The sequence below is a fragment of the Pollicipes pollicipes genome, unplaced genomic scaffold (assembly GCF_011947565.3).
Source record: "Pollicipes pollicipes isolate AB1234 unplaced genomic scaffold, Ppol_2.1 Scaffold_2555;HRSCAF=2994_pilon_pilon_pilon, whole genome shotgun sequence".
Lineage (NCBI taxonomy): Eukaryota > Metazoa > Arthropoda > Thecostraca > Pollicipedomorpha > Pollicipedidae > Pollicipes > Pollicipes pollicipes.
This window is the reverse complement of record NW_023596136.1, coordinates 9,654,563-9,676,627: the sequence shown is the minus strand read 5'-3', so window position 1 is coordinate 9,676,627 and position 22,065 is coordinate 9,654,563. Positions and strand designations below refer to the sequence as shown.

The 22,065-nt window shown below is 48.3% G+C and overlaps 1 pseudogene; it reads right to left on the bottom strand.

The window, feature by feature from the left end:
* The window catches only part of LOC119108501 (protein turtle-like), a 34,510-nt pseudogene extending 15,125 nt beyond the window's left edge, over positions 1-19,385 (bottom strand).
* Positions 19,386-22,065: the final 2,680 nt, after the last annotated feature.

Genomic DNA, 22,065 nt, shown 5'->3' with positions numbered 1-22,065 from the left:
AGGGACGTCTTTGGGCTGGATCAAGTCGGTAATTCTCGCCAATAGACAGACGTAGTTACAAGTATTTATACCAGGACAGCTTATTATTCCGCGATATCGGTGCTCTTTCGTAAGCACGCCTTACGCTCACGATGCTCAGAGTTCAGCATATGGCTGTTACCACCGTAACTGTGAATCTGTAATCCTCATTTCAGTTATGAAAGCTAGCCTCGCACAGCATTGTAGTGAACCAAAAAGAAACGTAGATGATGAATGCTTGTTTAAGAATGAGGGCACGAAGACAAATAAAGGCCAACATTGTGCACGCCTGAGTATGGTCAGATAGGAACATGCATTATTGGAGAAAGGCTCACTTTAGACAGAAGCTTCTACTGCCCAGCAAGCGAGCTCCGGGAGGCGAAATGATCGGAGGAATATCATTAAGATAGAATGATTATTCCCACTATGACCGACAACGTTTACACAACGTTTCAACCAGTTACTCTCCGGCAATTATCAGTAAATTCTCATAGATCCTGAGAATTTGGAGTGCAACGGCGCAGCTAAAGCATCCACGACATCGACATGTTCTCCATCACAACACACACGCTTTGTCACGCTGGGTCCTTCTGTCTTGCCTCGGGCTGTTGTCTTCCTCTGCTTCTGTAGTCTGCCTGACATCGGGCAACCTGTTCACCTTTTCAACAGTCTTTCCCAACTGCGCTAGCGGTTTGTGTGCCGTTGGGTTGCGTATCGTGCGTGCTGCTGGCTCCTGCGCGATGCTGCAGTCATCCCATAATTCGCCTTCTTGGAAAGATTCGGTCGCCGAAACTCAAAGCTGAACCACTGGCCGGTTGCCTTGGTTTTGCGGCATACCCACTGGTAAGCCAAATCTAGTGTCGGTGTTCCCCAGCACTTGCTCGAGGAGGAAGCGTCGGATTAGAACCGGTCGCGGCGTCGCAGAGCGTGCGCAGCTCCATATCTGTATCTTGCCTTGCTCTTGTTCCCCGGTGAGCCGGGTCCGTCGGCGCTGACCACTGATCCGGTGCAGGCATTTGGTTACACCTGTCTGATGTTGCCAGAGGATGACTGTGTCATCCACAGACCGCAGCAGCTGGCGTGCGTGGTGCCCGTCTCCAACACGACAGTAACGCAAAGCACTTCAAGTAGGTGTCAGCAGTCGCCAGCGGGAATGGCGTTGGCGCCGGTGGTGGACGTTTTGGCGCTAAACTAGACTGGCGCTGCATGAGGAAAAATGCCCTCTTTGGCGAAAGTCCACCCTGATTTGGCGCCGTTTTTTCGCGCCGTACGGTGACCGAATCGTAAAAATATGTGTTGTGTTCCAACGAACCACTAATTTGAATGGCAGCAACCGTCTTTAAGGTGCTGTACTCAATAGCACCACTTTAACACACTGTGTTAGAGGTAAACAAGAGGTGTGATGCCTCTTGTTTTTGCCACATTCATTTGGCTTATGAAATAAGAAAGACATTTGTTGGCGCTCGCCTTGGACCTTGGCACAGTAAGCGTCTTGGCGCAGACCTTTGTGCTAGCATTAAAAACAAATTTTATTTTTGCTTCGGGTGAAGAAATTAGTTGGCATTTGCGTGCATAAAGTATACCAAATTATGCTGTCCTAATTCTAGATACTCTGAGCTATTATGACGCATGCATATGCTCTAATATTCTTGTAGCACATTTTCCATTTTAAAAGTTTTGCGTGAAGACCCATTAGGATCATATAGCTTTCACTTGCTCTCACAAAGCATCTTCAGTTTTAGGTTTCGGCACCAAAGAGCGTACGGACAACCACGAATCTTTCAATAAGTGAAAGAAGAGCTTGACAGCATATCAGCTCAGGACAGTTACGTTCACTCTGCGGTGAGAATGGGCCAGAAATTGACGTTTTCCATTTTGTGAAAGAAATACGTCGGGTCTCGGCGCCATTACAGCGAGCTCTTCTCGTCCTCGCACGGCGCGAGTGAGGTAGACCAAGGCGCCATTGTGCTCTGTTATGCTGATTGTCCACTCACCAGCGCGTTCTGAGAGCTGTTTTGGCGTCGTATGTGGAAAACATCGAAGGTATGTTGTTAGAGCAAAAATGTGCACCTAAAACAGCACTTGAACAGCCATGAAACTTAAATTAGCGATTTGTTTCAACGATTTATTCAACCACGAGTTCCGATTTCTCTGAAAGCAGGTCTCCAGGTCAAGTATGTGCACGAAAACATTGAAATTTACCTTTATCTTGCAATATCGTGTGACCTTCGAGGTCAAACGTGGGCTTAAAGGCCAGGAAACTCAATATCACCCAAAAATTCCCGGTCAATATTAAACTTGAAAATATCAGAACATTTGTCACAGTAAGAAATAGTGTGCGCCAAAAAGTCCACACCTCTCAAGATCATAAGAGGACAAACGTGGCCTAAAGAAACGGGTATCCTCAAATCACCCAAAAATTACCCGCCTTTTTTGAACTTGAAAATGTCAAAATAATCAACACAGAGAGACCTCGCATCCGTCACAAAGTCCTGACCTCTCAAGGTCATCTTTCAAGGCCAACATGACTCAAAGGACGGGGAACTCAATATCACCCAAAAATTTACTGGCGGATTTAAACTTGCAAATGTCAGAATAATCACCACAGAAATGACTAGCGTCCACCAAAAGTCCTGACCTCTCAAGGCCACCCTTTAAGGTCAGACGTGGGCTCAAAGAACGGGAAGCTAAACATCATCCAAAAGTTAAGGGCCGATTTAAAACTTTCAAATATCAGAATATTCGGTGTAGAAAGAACTAGCGTCTGTTAAAAAACCGATGTCTCAGGGTCACCCTTTGAGGTTAAACGCGGGCTCAACAAACGGGAACTACTTGACGGGCGCTAGTTCTTTCTGTGGTGAATGTTCTTATGTTTGCAAGCATAAAATCGGCCGGTAATTTTTTGGTGATATTGAGTTTCCCGTCCTTTGAGCCTGCGTTTGACCTTGAATGGCGACCTTGAAAGGTCAGGACATTTTGGCGGACGCTAGTTCTTGCGCCCGAGAATGTTTTGATGCCTGCAGTTTTCAAATCGGCCGGTAATTTGAGGGTTATCAGTTCCCCCCTCCTTTGAGCCCGCATTTGGACTTAAATGGTGACCTTGAAAGGTCAGGACCTTTTGACGGATGCTAGTTCTTTCTTTGGTGCATATTTTGGCATTTTCGAGTCTAAATCCGCCGGTAATTTTTGGGTGATATGGAGTTCCCCATCTTTTGAGCCCGCGTTTAGTCTTGAAAGGTGATACTGAGAGATCAGGACTTTTGACGGACGCTAGCTACTGCGCTTGTGAATATTTTGATGCTTGCGGTTTTTAAATCGGCGGGTTATTGCTTGGGTGACAGCGAGTTCCCGTCTTTTGACCCAGCTTTTGACCTCGAAGGCCACATGACATTAGAAAATAAAAGTCATTTTCGATGTTCTCCTGCCATGATTGACCCTGAGACCTTTTATCAGATGACCTCTGAAGGTCATTCTTCAAGATCAAATTCAGGCTCAAGAGACAAAGAACTCCAATCACCAGCAAGTCACTGGCCAATCCTTAACTTGCAAGCATCAAAATATTTGCAAGCACAAGAACTTGTGATATGGAATTCCCCGTCCTTTGGGCTCACGTTAGATCTTGAAAAGTAACTTTGATAGGTCAGGACTGTTTGACAGTCGCTTGCCATTTATGTGTTGCATATTCTTGTGCTGGCAAGTTCAAAATCGGCGGTAATTTTTTGGTTTCCCGTCCATTGAGCCTGAATATGACCTTGGAGGATGACCTTTCGGAGGACAAGGCTTTTTGACGGGCGCTAGTTATTGCGCTTGTGAATATTTTGATGCTTGCAAGGTCCCATCCCTGTACCCAGCTTTTGATCCCGCAGGTCACAAGACATTGAAGAATAAACGTCATTTTTGACGTTCTCGTGCCATAATTGAACTGGAGACTTTTTCAGAGAAATCGGAAGTCTTCCCTGAGTAATTCTCTGAATAGATCGCCAGCTTCACAGACATGACTCAGGCGCCGTTATGCTGACTGCACACTTTCACCGTATTCAAAAAACCTAAGCCTGGCAGCACATGGGGACAAAATCACTAATGCGGGCGCCATATATTCTTTTTGGGCATTTAGGGCTCAGACGTTCTTTCAAAAATACTCTCTCTGGGCATTCCAGGCCCAGATATTTTTCAGATTTATTCATTTTGGATATTCTAACCACTGTAATAGTTTATTGATTCTAGATTACTCAAGTAAGAGTTTTCCTTCCACAAAAGTACGGGGTGCAGCGCCATTTCAGCCGCCCATGTATCACATTTGCTGCCGTGATATAAGCTTAAGAACATGTGTGCCAGGCTAATCCCAGAGGCTAGTCGCGCCTCTTTGATGGCGTAGCCAGGATTTGGCCCAGGGAAGGGCCAAATCGGGTCACAAGGGTTCCTCCAGTCAAGAGACTCCTGATCACTTCGTCGCTCTGTTGTCTGGCAAGCGTCTTTCTCCGAGAGTCTTGACATCCGAACAACTCTCTCCTAACGTCTAGAAGTTATAAGCAACCTCCGGTGGACTAAACATGCAATAGAAGCAAGGCCATGGTTCGTCTATCCGAGAAAAAGCTTTTGCATCAGGATTCTATTTTGATAACTCGGGCCTTTTATACTTCAGAAGCCCGGTGGGCGTCTTGAATTGACAAAATTCAGCTGAGGGGCCCCGCGACCTCCAGGAGGAGGGAAAGGGGAGGCATGGCTTCACCCCCTCCCCCGCCCACCCGCCCGTCCCCTCACTGGGTACGCCACTGTGCCTCTTCAAGTTTAGAGCACAAAATTCACTTGAAGGCCCTCCGGAATCAATACGAGCGTGGGTAGCAGTGTAAAAGGGTAGATGCAACAACCATTCAAAAATGGAGATGGTAAAATATGGGTGGTCGCAGGAAACTCAGTCTCTTGGACGGGACTGTCTTAGACATCGGACCCTCTCTGGAAGATTTTCAGGCTGTGCGCATGCTTCGATCATGGAAAACTCGATGTATTCTCTTTGCTGGTTTGCTTTTCTGCCAAACATCTGGGAAGCGATGCCGAAGGGGCGTTAGGCCATCTGAAAATGATTGCATTGGAACAAATCCCATCGCATGCAGAATGATATGCCCTTTGTCAGAACACGTTGAACTACGTTGCCACATACAGCGCCAAAGCTAGGTGCCCAAGATTTCAGGACCCTTTAAATTAACTTTACAGCGCCATTGCGCCGTATGATGAATTTCCAGTCTCAGTATGTCCATCTACGGCGCCAAAAAGCGCTAAATCCACCAGGTTTCTGGGGATGGGATTTTCTTTCTTTGAAGCGGTTTGCAGACCATAGTGGTGCTTGGATTTCAAATAAATCAACATGATAGTAATTCTGTATATGTGTCTCACCAAATCCATACACATCTCTCGCAAGAATATACTGCCTTTGTTTTGAAAAAGCGCAAGTTGCCGGTACCAATGTCACCATCTGGGGAGCTAAGTTCAGTTCGTTTCCTTTCTTGTCACTCCGTTGATCTCTTTTGGCGCCCGATGGTGAAATCCACGTTACAGGCAGACAATGACTAGCCCGTGGCTATTCCTGATGTCTGCTGGTAACGTTGACTGTCTAGCCAAAGCCTTGTTGTTAAAGCACGGACGCTAATAGTTCAATGATAGTTGACACTGCTTTTCTTTCGGGAGGTGTGATGCCCTTATCTATCTGGTTTCTGTCAACCTGTTTCTAGCCTGAATGCCCTTCAAACCGTCCGAACTGTCTCCGATATCATTTGTGATTTACTGAGATTATTCGGCAGCATCAACATCCCTGATAAAGCAAAAAAGGCACAGTTAATGACGTCGTTGGCGTCCTTGCTAGTCTCCCAGGTTCGAACTCTGGCATTAGTCATAACCTTCTGCTGCAAGCATGAGCAACATACGTCGCGCGTACGTGCACACGTTCTTGCGTACGTGTGCGTATGCAAGCGCGAGCAACGTATACTCTGGTGTTTTGTAAAGACGACTTACAGCCAGCCGTACGCCGCCGCAAGAGGTCAGCCATGCGGTATTGTGTGACCCGTTGTTATACATCGGGAGGCTCCGTCCGCCGTGCTGACATCCAGCGGAAGCCCCATGAAAGCATTCCGCCCTCCATGAAATGATCCTGGTCAGGGGCGACGCTTTGCAACATCTGGTGCGGGGGAAGGTGAGCCAATGAAGACGACCTAATCTACCACCAATCGTGATTCATCATCGGATTTCAGACACTTATGTTTGTGTCCCAGACGTCAAATTTAGAATACAAAACAAGTTAGTCGGTTTCAAAATCGTTTTGATGTTGAGGAATGGCTTCCAACTTGAGCCCGATGTCGCAGTGATGACATATGATGATTGATGGTGCTGCGTTGATGGTACCTAGGGTACCATCAGTCCAGACAGTTGCAGCATTTCCTTGGCCCAGTATTTCTTTTTTACTCATATACATTGGGGAGGGTGTTCAGATGAGCATTTAGGGAGCTTAAGTTAGCATTGGGGACTCAGCCGCCCACACAAAACTATACAAAGTGACCCGCCTGGTCTTGGTGCCTTGCGTAGCGACATTAGCTACTTAACGGGAGGGAAGAGCTACAGCAAAGAACCCAAAACTGAAAAATTATGGCATGAAACCGCCACGAAAAGAGTGTATATTCCAATTGCTCGTCGCTGAAGTTTTTGGGCACGCATTGACAGCGTGTATGTGATTCAAAACGGAGGTTCTTCCGTGGAGTAATGGCAAATCCTTCAGTCCATAAAAAGAACATTATGCCTGGTTTCTCTGCCAAGTTGCACGAAAATGCATCGGCTCAGCATGTTTCGGAGGAAAACATGAGCGGTCCAAATACACTGGGCGTTCAGGCTCACACTCACAGCGCACTCCGCTGCGCGGCAAGACACTCACAGCGCACTCCGCTGCGCGGCAGGGCACTCACAGTGCACGTCGAGGAATGCGGAGGCGCGCTGTGGCACGCCGATGCCGTTGGAGGCCTGGCAGGTGAAGCGGCCGGTGTCCTCGGCCGCCAGCGGGTCGATGACTAGCGAGCCGTTCTGCAGCACGCGCGCCCGGCCGTCCAGCGCCGCCACGCGCCCCACCGGCTGGCCGTCGCGCAGCCAGAGCACCGTCACGTTGTCCGGCCGGGCTCGCGTCCGGCAGTTGAGCACGGCCGGCAGGGACGCCTTGCTCGTTTGGTTGGCGGGCCCGGCCACGATCACAGCGCCACCTGTTGCCGGGAAAGATGGTCAGAGTGTTGGCCAGCCGCCGCTGGGGCCTGAGTTCGCCCGCCCGCAGCGCTAGGCGAAGCAGAGCACGCTGGCTCTGTGTGACAGATGGCTGTCGACAAGTCAAGGCGCGACGTGCACTCACGACGGGCCTCCTGTGCTCCAAGGATGTCTGCCGTTGCCACAAACCATGGCTGCCGACTGTACTCTATCGTCGGCGTCGGATGGCTCTCGGAGCCAGCAGTCACCACAGGCGGCGGGCGTATTTGTGTTTGTGGGGAGCGGCCTAGCCATTCCGTGGTACGGAGCAGATGTGTTCTCCGGAACTCTCAGTTAGGCTTCAAGCTTGCACATAGTTCATATAGAAACATTTCAACTTGATTCCTCTTATTGAACGGTAGCTTCCGAGATATAACCGCTACCACTTCATCACCCATGACCAGACAATGGATGGCCAAGTCTGGGGAAGAGGTAGGAATCATCCCTTCATCTTTTTCCAATCAAGTCTGTTGCTTTGTTTATCCCCTCAGCTGGTAGCCATGGTTTGTGGCTGACGCTGCGTACCAGCACGATTTTTATGCCGGCAGAGTGACCAGACGCTGGTAGGTACATTGCTGAACACGACGAATACACATGTCCGTGACTTACGGAAGATCTGCCTACGATACAAGGCAAGTAAAGAAAGAGCATCCCAACGATTCCAGACGTCTAGCAAGCAAACTGTGTTGCCACCATAGTGTTACTAGTAGCGGTGTAGCCAGGGAGTCCCACAGGTCACCTTACGTGACGCTGTGAAACGGTTAAATGACAGCGATCGTATTTTGTAGCCTTCAGTGGTCACTTTTAACTTTTTCATCACCTTTTTCTGCATCATATTGACCGAACTGTTCTGTGCCACCATTCTCCAATACGTGTTTCCAAAAAAACTTTGTTGTCACCCGGCATAACAGATGGCACTGTCACCGTTATCGCGACCTTTCATTAGTCTTGCCTCCTATCAATGACCTCACATAACATAAGTGTCACCTCTTATGATCGATTTTACCCATCTTTGATCAGCTCAAAAAATCGTTCAAAGAATATTCAGTAGGTCACCCGGGCGCGTATTAACACGCACTCGGGTGGGGAGGGAGGTTAACTTGACCTCCCAAAAAGTTTTCCAGAATGGTTTCCGAATGGCGCGGCTACGCCGCGCCAAGTCCAAACCCAATCATTTTGCATAGCTGTGGACATTTGAATAACGGATCGTTTGATATAAAAATTTAGATGTACCCTGAAGGTGTCTGGCCTATGACAGGTCAAAGTTAGGTCATGGCTTCAGCGAACGCAATTTCTAGGAAATCGTCCAATCTGATGCAATAACGGAAAGTTTGACGAAGCCATACATCTATGAGATGCTTTCTTAGGCACCACAAATCTTGAATGAGCAGATTACGTTGACCTAAGGTCAGGTATGAAACTCAGACCAAGGTCAAAATCAACCTGATTTATTACTCTAGGGTTTGATGTATGCGATAGTTTGTGCTGCACCTTTCTAATTTATTGACAGCAGAAACCGCATTATACATCTTCCATTGACTTCATAGAGGTCAGAACAGGTCATGTACCTAAGATGACCCGGGTCGACATTGTTTTTTTAACATGCTGCCTAGCGCAACATCTTTGTCGCTTATTCAAATGCGAAACTTAGAGCAGTCCTGAGTGGTTTTGGTCACCGTGACCTTCAAAAGGTCAAAAAGGTCACTGTCATCAAATGGGCTTGTGAACTTTTGCTTAGAAACAGTTGCCTAGGTTCTGGGGCAACTTAGAGCCCAATCTGGAATTTGACCTTGTTTGACCTTATTTGACCTGAAGGTCATGATCTAGGAAGCTCAAACGTTGACACAAGTGAGTTCACGTACAGGTCAAGACACCCTGCAAATTTGGTGTCTCTAGCTCTTTTAGTTCCGAAATCTCAAGGGAGAGTCAAACTGACCCCCCTCCACCCGAGCGAAGGGTATCAATCCGGTCACCCGAGCGCGTGTTAACTTACGTTTCCTTTTAGCATAGCTTGAACTTCCATTCATATTAAGTTCACTAATAAACAATGCTGGTTAAAACTTTGAAATTGTGCTGGCGGAAGTCTTTTGTTGAAACTGCAGTGAGGTCTACAGAGAGCCGTGCAGATGATGGATTCTTTCGTTACTGGGGGAATGAAATCTGATAAACTATATGATTGCTGAAAAAAACGGCCATGAAAAGCGGTTTCCGTGAAGCAAAACTGATTGCGCATCCTAACAGCCGAACCAACATAATGACGGTTTCGAGGCAATTCAAAATTTGACTGTGGTTGAACACACACAAACACACACACACACACACACACACACCACACACACACACACACACACACACACACACACCACACACACACCACACACACACACACAACACAACACACACCCACACACACACACCACACACACACACACACATAATAATATATATATAATATATATATATATAATATATTATATATAATATATATATATATATATATCCGTATTTTAGTTTGACCTTGTGGACCTTACTTGACCCAAAGGTCATGCCTAGGAACCTCAAATTTTCACAATAGTAAGTTCACATGCAGGTGAAACCACCCCGCACATTTGGCACCTCTAGCTCTCTTGGTTTTTTAGATTTCAGGCGGTCAAATTGATGCCTATCCGATCAAAGGACATTCAAGAGATCGCCCCGCGCGCGTGTTAACTCACGTTTCCTATTAGCTTAATTTGAGCTTACATTCATGCTAAGTTCACTCTAATCTATATATCGTAGCGACTTTACTTTAACTTACAATTCGCGTTACTTAACTAAACTTTCGTTTCGTATCAAATCAGCTTTGACTTAAATTACGACACACTTTGACATGGTGCTAGCGCGTTGTTCTAACTGCCGCCTGAGACAGGGTGTGTAGGGGTCCATTATCATGTGTTCGTAGGTGCCGAACAAGAAGCAAGCAGCTGTTCCGATTTCAGGCGTTGTTTCGGCGCAGTTCCAGCCTACGCCGTTGTATCGTCGTCAGAGATAATTTGGCGCACATGTAACTAAGACTCTGCGCTGGCCCACTGACGTACCTGCCATGATAATCTTGGACGTCCGCGAACGCTGCCTTCGCTGTTGGTGGCACGACACGTATAACGTCCTATGTCTTCCTCGCCTATCCTGTGTATCGGAGCCTCGTTGCCCTCCTCGCTGAGCCTGGTGGTCTCTGACGGTCTCACCGGCTTGTCACCCTGCAGACGGCCGGGGCAGGTGTCACGCCACTGCCAGGAGCAACACCCGCGGCTGATGATGCGGGTCTTAATGTTCCGCGTACGTTTCCAAGAATAACAATAATCTGATTTTCGTGTTATTCATTTCCCGTTTTCAGAAAGAGCACGAAACGTTAGCGCCTCACGGGATAACGCACGAGTTCATGTGTCTAAATACCTACCCAAGCAAGTACGGAGGCGTGATTTCGCATGTATGTGAAAGTACAAGAAGAATACACGCCTTGATTAGTTTTGGAATCTTAACTGCGTGCACGTGTGCGGGATGGGTTTTCCTGTACTCACGATTATCATCATCCATTTGGATGACGCATAGCCTACGGCTGGCTGCTGTATGTCCCCATTGCGACAGCTGGCGCGGGATCAGGCTCGCGCCTGGTTGGCTGCGATGAGAGCCTGACCTTGAGCCACGTGACCACAGGCTGGGGCGTGCCGCGGGACGTCGCAGTCAAGGTCACCGAGTCACCGATGTTCACGAACACCATCCCGACTGGGGTCTGTACCAGCCGCGGTGGTGCTGAAAACAGGCCGAATAAAGTAGCACGAAAATGTATCGGCACGAAGGTCATAACTGCAGGTTAGGCAAAGCATCAACCTTGCGGTTATTGTGAACATCTCGGACGATGAATTTTATTTAGGCATATGAGCCATTGCTTAAATGATACGTTGCTTAAAGGTTTGATAATATACTACATAAATATGGCGAAATAAAGGCATCTTCGTTGGTCACTTGATTTCTTAAAATCTAAACATCCGTTGGGTGAGAGTTGTGATCGTGTCGTGCGAAGGTCGATGCTGTCGAAGGTCGATGCTGTCGTGCTGGGCAAACTGCTGCGGGTCGTGGAAGGTCATTCAATGCAATTAAGAAGACAGTGAAGATGACTCGACTGCGAAAACTTTAAGTCCGGTTGTCACCATGCCCTGGCCGATTGGCCTCGGAGGGTCCGTGGCCGGGAGCCACCCGTCCCAACGGCTGTCACCAGCCGTGGCCGATTGGCCTCGGAGCGTCCGTGGCCGGGAGCCACCCGTCCCGCCGGCTGTCACCACCCTGGCCGATTGGCCTCGGAGCGTCCGTGGCCGGGGTCACCCGTCCCACCGGCTGTCACCAGCCGTGGCCGATTGGGCCTCGGAGCGTCCGTGGCCGGGAGTCACCGTCCCACCGGTTGTCACCAGCTGTGGCCTGATTGGCCTCGGATGTCCGTGGCCGGGCGAGCCACCCGTCCCACCGGCTGTCACAGCCGTGGCCGATTGGCCTCGGAACGTCCGTGGCCGGGGGGTCACCCGTCCCAGCTGAAGCCCGTGTCTGGGCTCCACCCGAGAGTGGAGAGCAACTCCCCAGCGGACTTCAGCCCGAATAAAGATATCAACTAGGTCTCCCAGGTGGGAGGAGTAGTCGGGGAATGATAGACGCTAGCCTCAGTGCGCCGCTTCGCTGTCGTTTTTGAGCGCTAGGTTGTCTGCGACGATCACCGCGATGTCACTGCTACCACGTAAATCGTACTTCGTGCTAATCCCACAACGCACTGATGGTGCACGCCGAGCTCACGCCAAGCACATCCAGGTGAACTTGATTCTCTGCTGTTTAGAAACGTCTGGGTGCAGCCCTTCCTTGCTGCACGAGTTCATGCGCACTGCTGACCCGTTTCTCACGGTGCACAGCCATCTGAGCTCGTTCTCGCCTCCGCACACGTCTAGGCCGGATCCCAGTTTTTACCATGCGCGTCCAAAGACGCTTCACCGCTCACGCCTCGACTTTTCACACTATCTTAGTAAGCTCAGACAGTCTGTTCTCACCGTGCACACCCAGGTGGACCAGGTGTCTACTCTACCTGTCCAGCCTTACTCTACCTTGCTTAGTCCAGATAGAAGCCGTTCTCACCATACGCGCCCAGGTGGACCCAGGCGTCTACTGTACACGTCCAATCTCACTCCATCTTATCTAGTCCAGACGAGTCCGTTCTCACCGTGCACATCCAGGTGACCCAGGTGCCGTTGCCGACACGGCTGGCTTCCGATTGAGGAAGTTGGACAACGCACTCGTACCAGCCGTCGTCCGCCTCTGTGATGTTGGTCATGTTGAGCGAGGCCAGTCCGTGTCGGGTGTTGCGCACGTCCATGCGGCTCACGCGGCCGGCGTAGCTGTCGGCCACGTGCGGCGGGTAGCCGTCGTACCACCTGTAGACGGCTGCTGCAGACCCTGTCCTCGGCGGGCACGAGGGAGGCTGCCCGTCAGCAGGAGCTCCAGACGCGCTCTAGCGGGAGCTCCGCCGCAAGCAGTTCAGTTAAGCGCAGTAGCCTAACGCTACCGCCGTGACAGCCGGGGCACAATAAGTAAACCTGGTACCCACGAGGGTGGCACCACCAGGGGCAGGGCAGAGGGCAGGCACACAGCAACCGTTTTTTTACGATATATATATATATATATATATATATATATATATATACATGTTTGTTCCATGAAACTTCAGATGCCGCCACCATGCTGACGGAAGGCCTCCAATGACGGAGACGGAGCATTTCATCTAACACAAAAGTGAAAACAATAACTGTCCCTATACTAGAAAGCCAGCGCCGAGTTGTTATGAAAGGAAAATCCATTATATGCAATGCAAAGGAGGCCCATGAAAAACAAAGGAAGCCCGAGAAGAGACCAACAAATTCTAAGGACCTGGGGTCCCACTATGCTAGAGGATATTTTGTAAGATGAACAAAGCAGCCTCACTCCCAATCCGTGCTGTGTAATCGCCTGATCCAATCCATAACATAAAAAGGTAGCAATTAGATAAGACAAGAGGTCAGGTATGATGTAAGATAGAAAGAGTAGATTAAGAGTTGGGAGGTGAAAGAGGTATGCGGTCTAGGAGATAAGGGGCAAGAGATACCAATAGGTCTCTTTGAAAAAGAACAAGTGGGCAAAATCCGAGACAATCTATTACACCTAGTTCGGTATGGAGATCCCCAGATTTGCTGTGCTTGTCCCCTAGGAAAATGGCAGTCACTTCCCCTGGTACCCACTTTTAACAAGACGCGTAATTTTCACCATGCCACGTTTGCTTCATAGTAGATGCATATGCTTCACATTTAACATAAACGAGTATTCTTGAGCTCCGGGCTTTTCGTAATAATAAGTTGGGAGCCTTTATACTTAACAATTACTAGTCATGTACGTGTACCTAAGCAAGGCTGCTGTCTGTAGCAAAAATGCAAAGTCTATACCAAATAGCTTTCAGAGGCATTTTGAAACCATGCCCAACAAACGCTATTTTACAATTATCCGAGCTTATAAGAGGCTGTATCAAATATCACTGGCTCGGACAAGCCACATGCAGTCCGAAAGAAAACCCCCAGAATCATACTATAAATAAACTCATCATTCCATTAGCTAGCCTTCTGGCTGGTGATGTTTACCATTTCGTGGCAATGATTTAGCGAAGCACGCAGCAGCCCCTTCTCCGCCCATTCAAGGTTTGTTTTGCATACCTCCGACACTGTGAGTTTATAACTTCCCAGCAGACCACGCATGACCTCATACAGTGCCATATATCACGCCCATTGGTCAATATCATGAGGCACTGCGGTGACGCCGTGTTTGTTTTAACGCTCGTGTTTGGAGATATTCCTTGCCGGTAATGATGTCGAATAAATTTGAGAACAAAAATGGTTCAGACACGATCCATGGGACGTTTGTCGCAACACTCGTCAGAATTGGCAGATGTGCCTCCCGTACACTTCATTGCATCACGATTCATTCGGGCTGTCTCAGTTTAAAAGTGTTTACAGCTGATCCAAAATTTAGGAGCCAGCTAGCGTGGCCAGATCCCTGACAAATGACCTTGTTCTTGAGGATCCCAGCGGAGAGAACATCACCTATCGGCGTGTTGTGTTGGATTCTGTGTCCGCTTATCAGATCCTCTTCCCGAGTGACTCGTCAGGAGTGAGGTGATCATGCCATGACTCATGGTGTCACCACTGCTTGTGATTTTTTCTGATGGGCTTAAGCTCCAAGGGCAACTAGATGAAGTTCGAAAACGACGTCGAATCAGCCCTGAAGCGAGTCATATCATGATATAAGTTGTTTGCACGCAATGGTAGTGTCAGGGTCACTCAAATCATGTCCTGTTGTCTTCAAAATCGACGAAGTTGTCAGCAATCGTCGTACAGTGTACTGATGTCGTATTTGTCCATCACTGTTGTAGAATCAACGTAGAGGTCATGTCAGGCCAAGTTCACCTCAGGTCAGATTTACAAACTACCCAAGTTAATGTTAGTAAATATTCCACAGTGTGCTAACATTGACGTAGTACATGGAGACCGTAAGTACAGTGGTATGCAAAGTCACAGCCGTGTAAGCTAATGGAATGGCTTCAGCTGACCTCGTATTACATATTGCTTGGTCAGATGAAGATCACTTACGAGACATGCTTTGTCTTGCGTCAGCTTTACTGTGTCATGTATACAGGCAGCAAAAATGTAGCCTGTCCGCTTTTGACCGAGCTTCACAGGTTAACCGGTGTGCGTGTCGTAACATGACATCAGTAAGTGTTCGAATCACGTGCGGGAATATCGGAACGTTCCATGTATGCTATGGATATCGGAACGTTCCATGTATGCTATGGATATCGGAACGTTCCATGTATGCTGGGATATCGGAGCGCTTTCGTATATGCTATGGATATCGGAACGTTCCATGTATGCTGGGATATCCGAGCGCTTTCATGTATGCTGTGGATATCGGAGCGTTCCATGTATGCTATGGATCGGAACGTTCCATGTATGCTATGGATATCGGAATGTTCCATGTATGCTGGGATATCGGAGCGTTTTCACGCATGTTTGGGCGCTACGGATGCGGAATAACAGTGGTCGCAAGGGCCGTCCTGCGCTGGCGAAGGCGGTGACGCGTCTCATGCTGGCTGGGTTTACATGGCCACGTCACATACATTTCTGTGACGTGCATACTCACCACAATATCAAAAAGTCGATGTTGTAAGTGATTCTAAGTTGGTACAGTCATGTGCAATGTAAGGCATGGCAAGTATGAAAAGGGAATTAAGATGACCTCTTTTCGATGATTATATGCGTAAAAATGCAAAAATGTGACTTAATTAACGAATATCGCGCATATAATTGCTGTATAAAGGTAATGTTAACTTTTTGATATCGTAAGTGTATGACACCCACGCTTCATAGAAAGTTAGTCCTATTCATTGCAAGTCTGTGATTTTCTAAGATGCAATTAACCCACTTCGATTCCTTCCCATTGCAACCAGAGCCTGCTAGTAAGAGCCCGACAGGCTTTGACGACTGCTGGAAGCCTAAATCTGCTGACTCGGTCGGGCCGAGAGCGGCGTTGCCATTGGTCGGTGGCCGACGTCTGACGTCATCCCGAGCCGCTCGTCCGCGGCCACGGCTCATTTGGAGCCGTATCCGACCGTGATAAAACGGCCGTCAGCGCGGCTCGGCGGGGGTGGGCCGCGCCAAACTCGCCTCCTTCCTCCACTGGATGACGTAGGGCACGTGCGCGCCGCGGGGAAGACGAGCGGACAGTCGAGCACCACGTCCCGGCCGACCAGGGCGGTCACGTGACGACCGCGCGGCGTCTCCGACCTGCCGACACGCCGGCGCGGCCGTCACGGGAGCGCGGCTTCAGCTGCCAGTCACGGACGCCGAGAACATGCATTATGAACAGGACACCGAGAACAGCTATGCCAGACACTGTGCGGCGGCATCTACGTCCGTTGGCAACCGTTTATATTCGCATCATTGGAAAATGAGCACCATCTGGGGCGACCTCTTTCGGCGCTGTAGCGCTTCCCTCACCAAGTCATTTTCCAACTTTGCTCGACCCTCGCTGGAGCAGTTGCTGGCATGAGTAATGGGGAGGGGGACGGAAGACATAACAGAGGCGGCCTCCATTGGACAACTGGCGGCAGACTTCCGTGCCAGAACACCAACCACAAAGCCGCTGGAGAAAAGCTAAATTGGAAAGTTTTATCAGTTGACGATTATTTTGATTCGCGGGAATACGCCATCATGCCACTTTTCGATGTCGCTGGAAATGAAGCACGAAGCAAAAGTGAGGATGAGGCACGGACAAACGATAGTGGACGCAGCTAAGTTACATGCGTGATAGTAACCGGCAATGTCCCTTGCAAAACAGGAACGTACCAAATATGGCGGGGAGGGTAGGGACTGAGGTCTTGCGAGTCCCGATCGAGAAGATTTACACCAGATATTTGAATAATTGCGCATAAATTCGGTCCAAGATTTGCGGAGTAATGTTTGCTTTGCTTCTGAGAGGGAAATTCTGGGGAGAAAAAAATTTACTGGAAAAAATAATATATGTTATTGCACATATATATTAATAATATATATATATATAGTTATATATATGTATATAGTATATATATAGTGTGTGTGTGCGTGTGTGTGTGTGTGTGTGTGTGTGTGTGTGTGTTGTGTGTGTGTGTGGTGTGTGTGCGTATATATGCCCACATAAGCATACATATGCATATATACATATCATTAGATAGACACTAGACTAAATAAGAATGTTGGAAAGCGAGAAGTTCCTTTTGTTATAAGGAGGCGGCAATTTGTTTTGAACTTGAATCCCTTAAACCTAGAATTCGTTGAGGCAGGGAATCCGAAGTGCGGGTGGTGTACTACCGATGTTGAATTGTATGCACATATATGAGCGCATATATTTAAAGAGAGAAGAGAGAGAAGAAGAGAGAGAGAAGAGAGAGAGAGAGAGAGAGAGAGAGAGAGAGAGAGAGAGAGAGAGAGAGAGAGAGAGAGAGAGAGAGAGAGGAGAGAGAGAGAGAGAGAGAGAGAGAGAGAGAGAGAGAGAGAGAGAGCGAATGTGAGCATGAAGCGGAGGCTTTGTATAGAGAAAAATAACAAAATCGCGAGGCGGCACTTGTTTTAAACGTGAGCAGCTGAAACGTACAACATTTCCTGTGAGATCATGTTCAAAGTGGGGGCTGTGCTCCAAACGTTGGTTATATCAGTGGGAACTATAAGTTGAAAGTGCCTATGTTGAGTTAACAGTCTTCAATATACCAGATGGCACTGGCTTAATAGCATCGCGTAATGCTAAACAATGATGAGATTGATGGTAATTTCTTCGACCTGTTGTCATCCTTAAGAATTTGCACGCTGAAAAGTCTTCGGTAGCTTTTTGTCCTTGTAAAGGTCAAGCAGCAGTACCCTGGTTGCCCCCCACACTGGAACACACCGCACAACACACCGCACAACACACCGCACAAAACTTGTCGATGCCATTCCTCGACACCCCCTGGTTACCCACGCTGGAACACGCCGCACAAAACTTGTCGAACCATTCCTCGACACCCTTTTGTGGTGCAACTTGGTGGTAGCTTTACCATATAACTCTATTTTAAGTTCATGGCCGTTTCTATCACACCACATTATAATTCAGCACACCCCATGAGTACTAAGAAAGCGACTGCTTCATCACAAACCCGGAAGGCGGTGCGGCCAACTTCTGGGTGAGATCTGCTGCTTGTGCCGCACGTTCTCGATTTAACATGACAACAGGTTTGCGTAGAAGCTGTAAAAGGGCGGACCAACTGCATGTGTTTCATATGAATCTCCCTTTACAGACGACCGAGCTAAAAAACCGCAAATGCCGTCTTACGATCGAGTGTATGCACGGCCCAGCGAGTGGAGTGCTCGTTACCCCACTGGTGTTCATCTGTCAGAAGGGTCGTCATACATGTGTGAATGGACTGAAGGGGTGATGTTCGCAGAAGAATATAGTGTGCAAAAGATCATGCAACCCTTGTCCAGGAATGTTTTATGTAAAACAAACATAAAAAACACCGTATTCTGGTTGTTATTGGCTGTCTATTTATGAGTGACCGGTGCCATGAGCACCTCGAAACGCACGTTTACAGAAAGCGTACACATCACTGGGAGAGAAGAGCACTTGTCACTCCTGAGGATAAATATAGCTGGAAATGGTGAGTGCCGTCCAATATGGTAATTAGTTAGCATTAAAAGATATATTGAGGCTTTGCACAGCTTGAAATATTGAGCACCATCAAATAATCGAAATCTGGCATTACAACGTCGCTTAACCAGTATCTCCTGATATATTGAATTTCGCTAACTCAGTATAGGAATTTTAAACTTATACTGCCGAAAACTAGAACCTGAGGCCTTTCTTTCTTTAATCAAGTTACCTGAGCCGGTCGTATATCTGTCTAAAGGATAGTGGCAAATGAGCCATCTTTCGAATGAAAAATAGCAAAGCACGTTGCTCAATGGTATCTCGGATCCGTTACCCGCACGACCCATCCTGTTTATGAATACCTCACGAACCAAGACTGAATCCAAACCAGGAAACTGAATCAAGGTGACCTCCGATCCGTGACTTCACATGTCACACTTTCGTCGCGGCTTCATGGTTACATGTTTGAAACTATAAAGTCTTCGTAGGGTAAGACAAAGCATACCTACATTAAGTAGGTCGCCAAATGGTTGGTTCAAGGATTTGCGATAGCCCGTTCCGATGCAGTTTTGACCATGGCTATAGCATACAGGTAAATTGATACGTAAGGATGGGATATATAATTTCCAGTGCAATATCAAACAGGTGTTTTAGATAATTGCTGCGATCTGCGCGCGGTGGGTAGGGTAAGTCCAGATCGCAGGTTAATTGACAATTAAGCCGGCGTTTCCAATGTAATGGATCTCATGCTGCAGGTAGGCCTGAGGCGCGATGCGTTAACGGTGCGGTTGACACGTACCGATGGCGGGTGTAATGGCCAGGAGCACGGCGCAGACGGCGATCATGGTGCGACCCCCGGTCCGCGGGGGAGGCAGACGTCTCCATCAGCCGCACCGGTCCCGCATCTGTGGGGCACACATCGACAATAACCAGCCAGACACATAGGCGCATCGTACACACATGCAGCGAGGGTGCGTTACTGGCACCTAACCCGGCGCGTAGGGGACCCGTTGTGCCAATCGTCCGTCTCTATCCTGCACAAGACACCTGTACTCCTCAGAGCACACAGCTGCAGTTGTCTGGCCAGCCACACGTTGCTGACCGGTTCTGTGCTCTAACAGAGCACACAGCCGCAGTTGTCTGATCAGTCACGCGTTACTTGACCGCTTGAATACCATCGGGAACACTCTAGTGCAAAGCTTCACTTCTTTCTAAGATGTTTATCTGTTTCAATGACTATGAACGACATCGATAATCAATGCTTGCTCTTTTTGTTGGTGGGGTACGGCATTTTCCCACGATGTAATCGCCTCTATCTTCCGGTGCTGCTTAAAACATAACACTTAAGTCAAAGTTGAGTCCCAACGTGGCTGAGGTACAAATGCAGCATACTTTCCCTTCCGACCATGGCTGCATTCGACGTTGCATTTCTACTCTACATTCACTTTATTCGTTCTGTTGCTCGCCTAGCTCATCTCCAACGGAGTTCTTTCTTTTTCCCACCTCTCCCGCCTCTTCTTGATCCTTTGGTATGTAGGTATTTGCCGCATTTATGAGTAGGTACAGTGCAGCAGGTGCATCCTCGCTTTGTTTTTTCATCTGGCGTTATTGACATTGTTCCCTCTCCTTTGTTTTAGTTTTTGTTTACTTTTCTCTTGCAGTTCATGCTCGGTGTTTATTTTTTCGTTGTACCTGCCGCTTAGTATATATGCAACATCATGCCTGCTCTTGCGCACCCCCATGCGTTTTGTTGCCCGCATCAACTGTGACGTCTTTACATAGGGTGCGGTTCTCTGGGATAATTCTGTCTGATTTATGTAACTGTCATGACGATTTGTATCCTTCGTGAGCTCGTTGTTCATACAATTCGGTATCGATTGCAACTGTTTTACGTCGACATTTCCCTCAGCAGTCGCGTTTCTTTATTTTTCACCTCGACGTTTTTAACACTACCACCATCCCCGCATTTTAGACTGCTGAGGAGGCTACCATGTCACTCTGGTTGTCTCCTTGATTTTTCAGTGTTTGCATTTGGCTGCAAATACTGCCGCCTACGTGATCACCATATATGAAGAGCAGGACCCCGAGTATGGGCACCAGCAGAGCCGCAGCAACGGCAATATATTTCTCAAATATTGTTGTCGGACTGGTATCGCAACTGCTGGTTGTCATTATCATTAAAAGATATGATACATCATGCCGATGGGCTTTCTTACGTCGCAACTGATCGCACCGTTGTGGGTCTATCAGTTTGACCGGAGCAGCAGGCGTCATAATACACGGCAGCAGTCATCAGTGGTAACCCATCAATATCTGTAGTGACACGAGCATCCTAGCAACGAACGCAGTAGTCAGTACACTAGGGAGCAGTCAGTCAGTCGACATCACATGCGTTTTGCAAAAAACTGCATTAGCTATGGTGTGAACGGATCTGCAATTAAGCCTCAGGGATTTCTAGAATGTAAGTCGAAAGCTCAAATGCTTATTTGACACCTCATAATGACTGATATCTTCGTTTTGTCCAGCATCTCCTGGCAGGACCAATGGCAAGGATTTTCCGTTGGGACAGGATTTTACAGGGCTTTCCTGGATAAAATGAAGCCTCCTGAAAAGGGGGGGGGGGGCTTCCTGGGCAGCGTCGTACTCAAGGGAAAGAGACGGTGAGGGCATGAGCCCTCTTATTGAACTAATGCATGCATCATTGCTAATAAAACCGATGTTGACAACTCAAAAATCCGGTATGGTGAATAAGATGTGGTACTGCTGTCGGCTGGCTGACCATCTGATTATCCAGCAAAGGGTTTCGCTTTCTAAAACAGGGCCACCTGTGCCAAACAGGGTCTGATGATGCGAAGCGGAGCCTCCTAATCCAGAACAAGACGCTTCCGATTCAGAAAAGGATTCTAGCTAGGAAGCCTCGTTTTCCCAAAACAGGTCATCCTGATCGGGAACCGCGGCCATCTGACGCATGAAATGCATTTCAAAAATGGGGCCTCCTGTTCCGTTTGAAAATGGGGCCTCCTGAACATAGAAGGTGACTCCTGACCCAGAACAGGGGGCTCCTAGTTTCGAACAGGGACCCCTCGAGCGGGCAAAGTAACCTTAACATAACATTGGTCCTGCTTATATATTGCTGATTTACGGGCAGCTACAGTATCTTTGAGTTTGGAAAAAGGGACCCAAAAAAGTTGAAGGGCCGAGCACCTGCTCTTGCCTCCCCATGCCTACCGAGGGGGGGGGCAACTTCTCGTTCTGCCCCCCCCCCCCGCCTCTTCTCCGCTTGGTTTAATGAAGGTGGGCTATTTCAGAGCAAAAAGTAATTATGCAAACACATTTCTGTTAACCTGGAGCTACATCACATGGGAATTCTGGCATTTTGGTTCAGTTCCATTACGTCGACCAGCTAGTGCCTTTCCGCACAACTCAAAGGGTGTGGGTGACCGCCTCGACGGGTACGTAACGGGCGAGTTTCGTCTCGCGGGCTGAGCAGTCGGCGGGCATTCCCTCACGCCGTCACCAATGGGC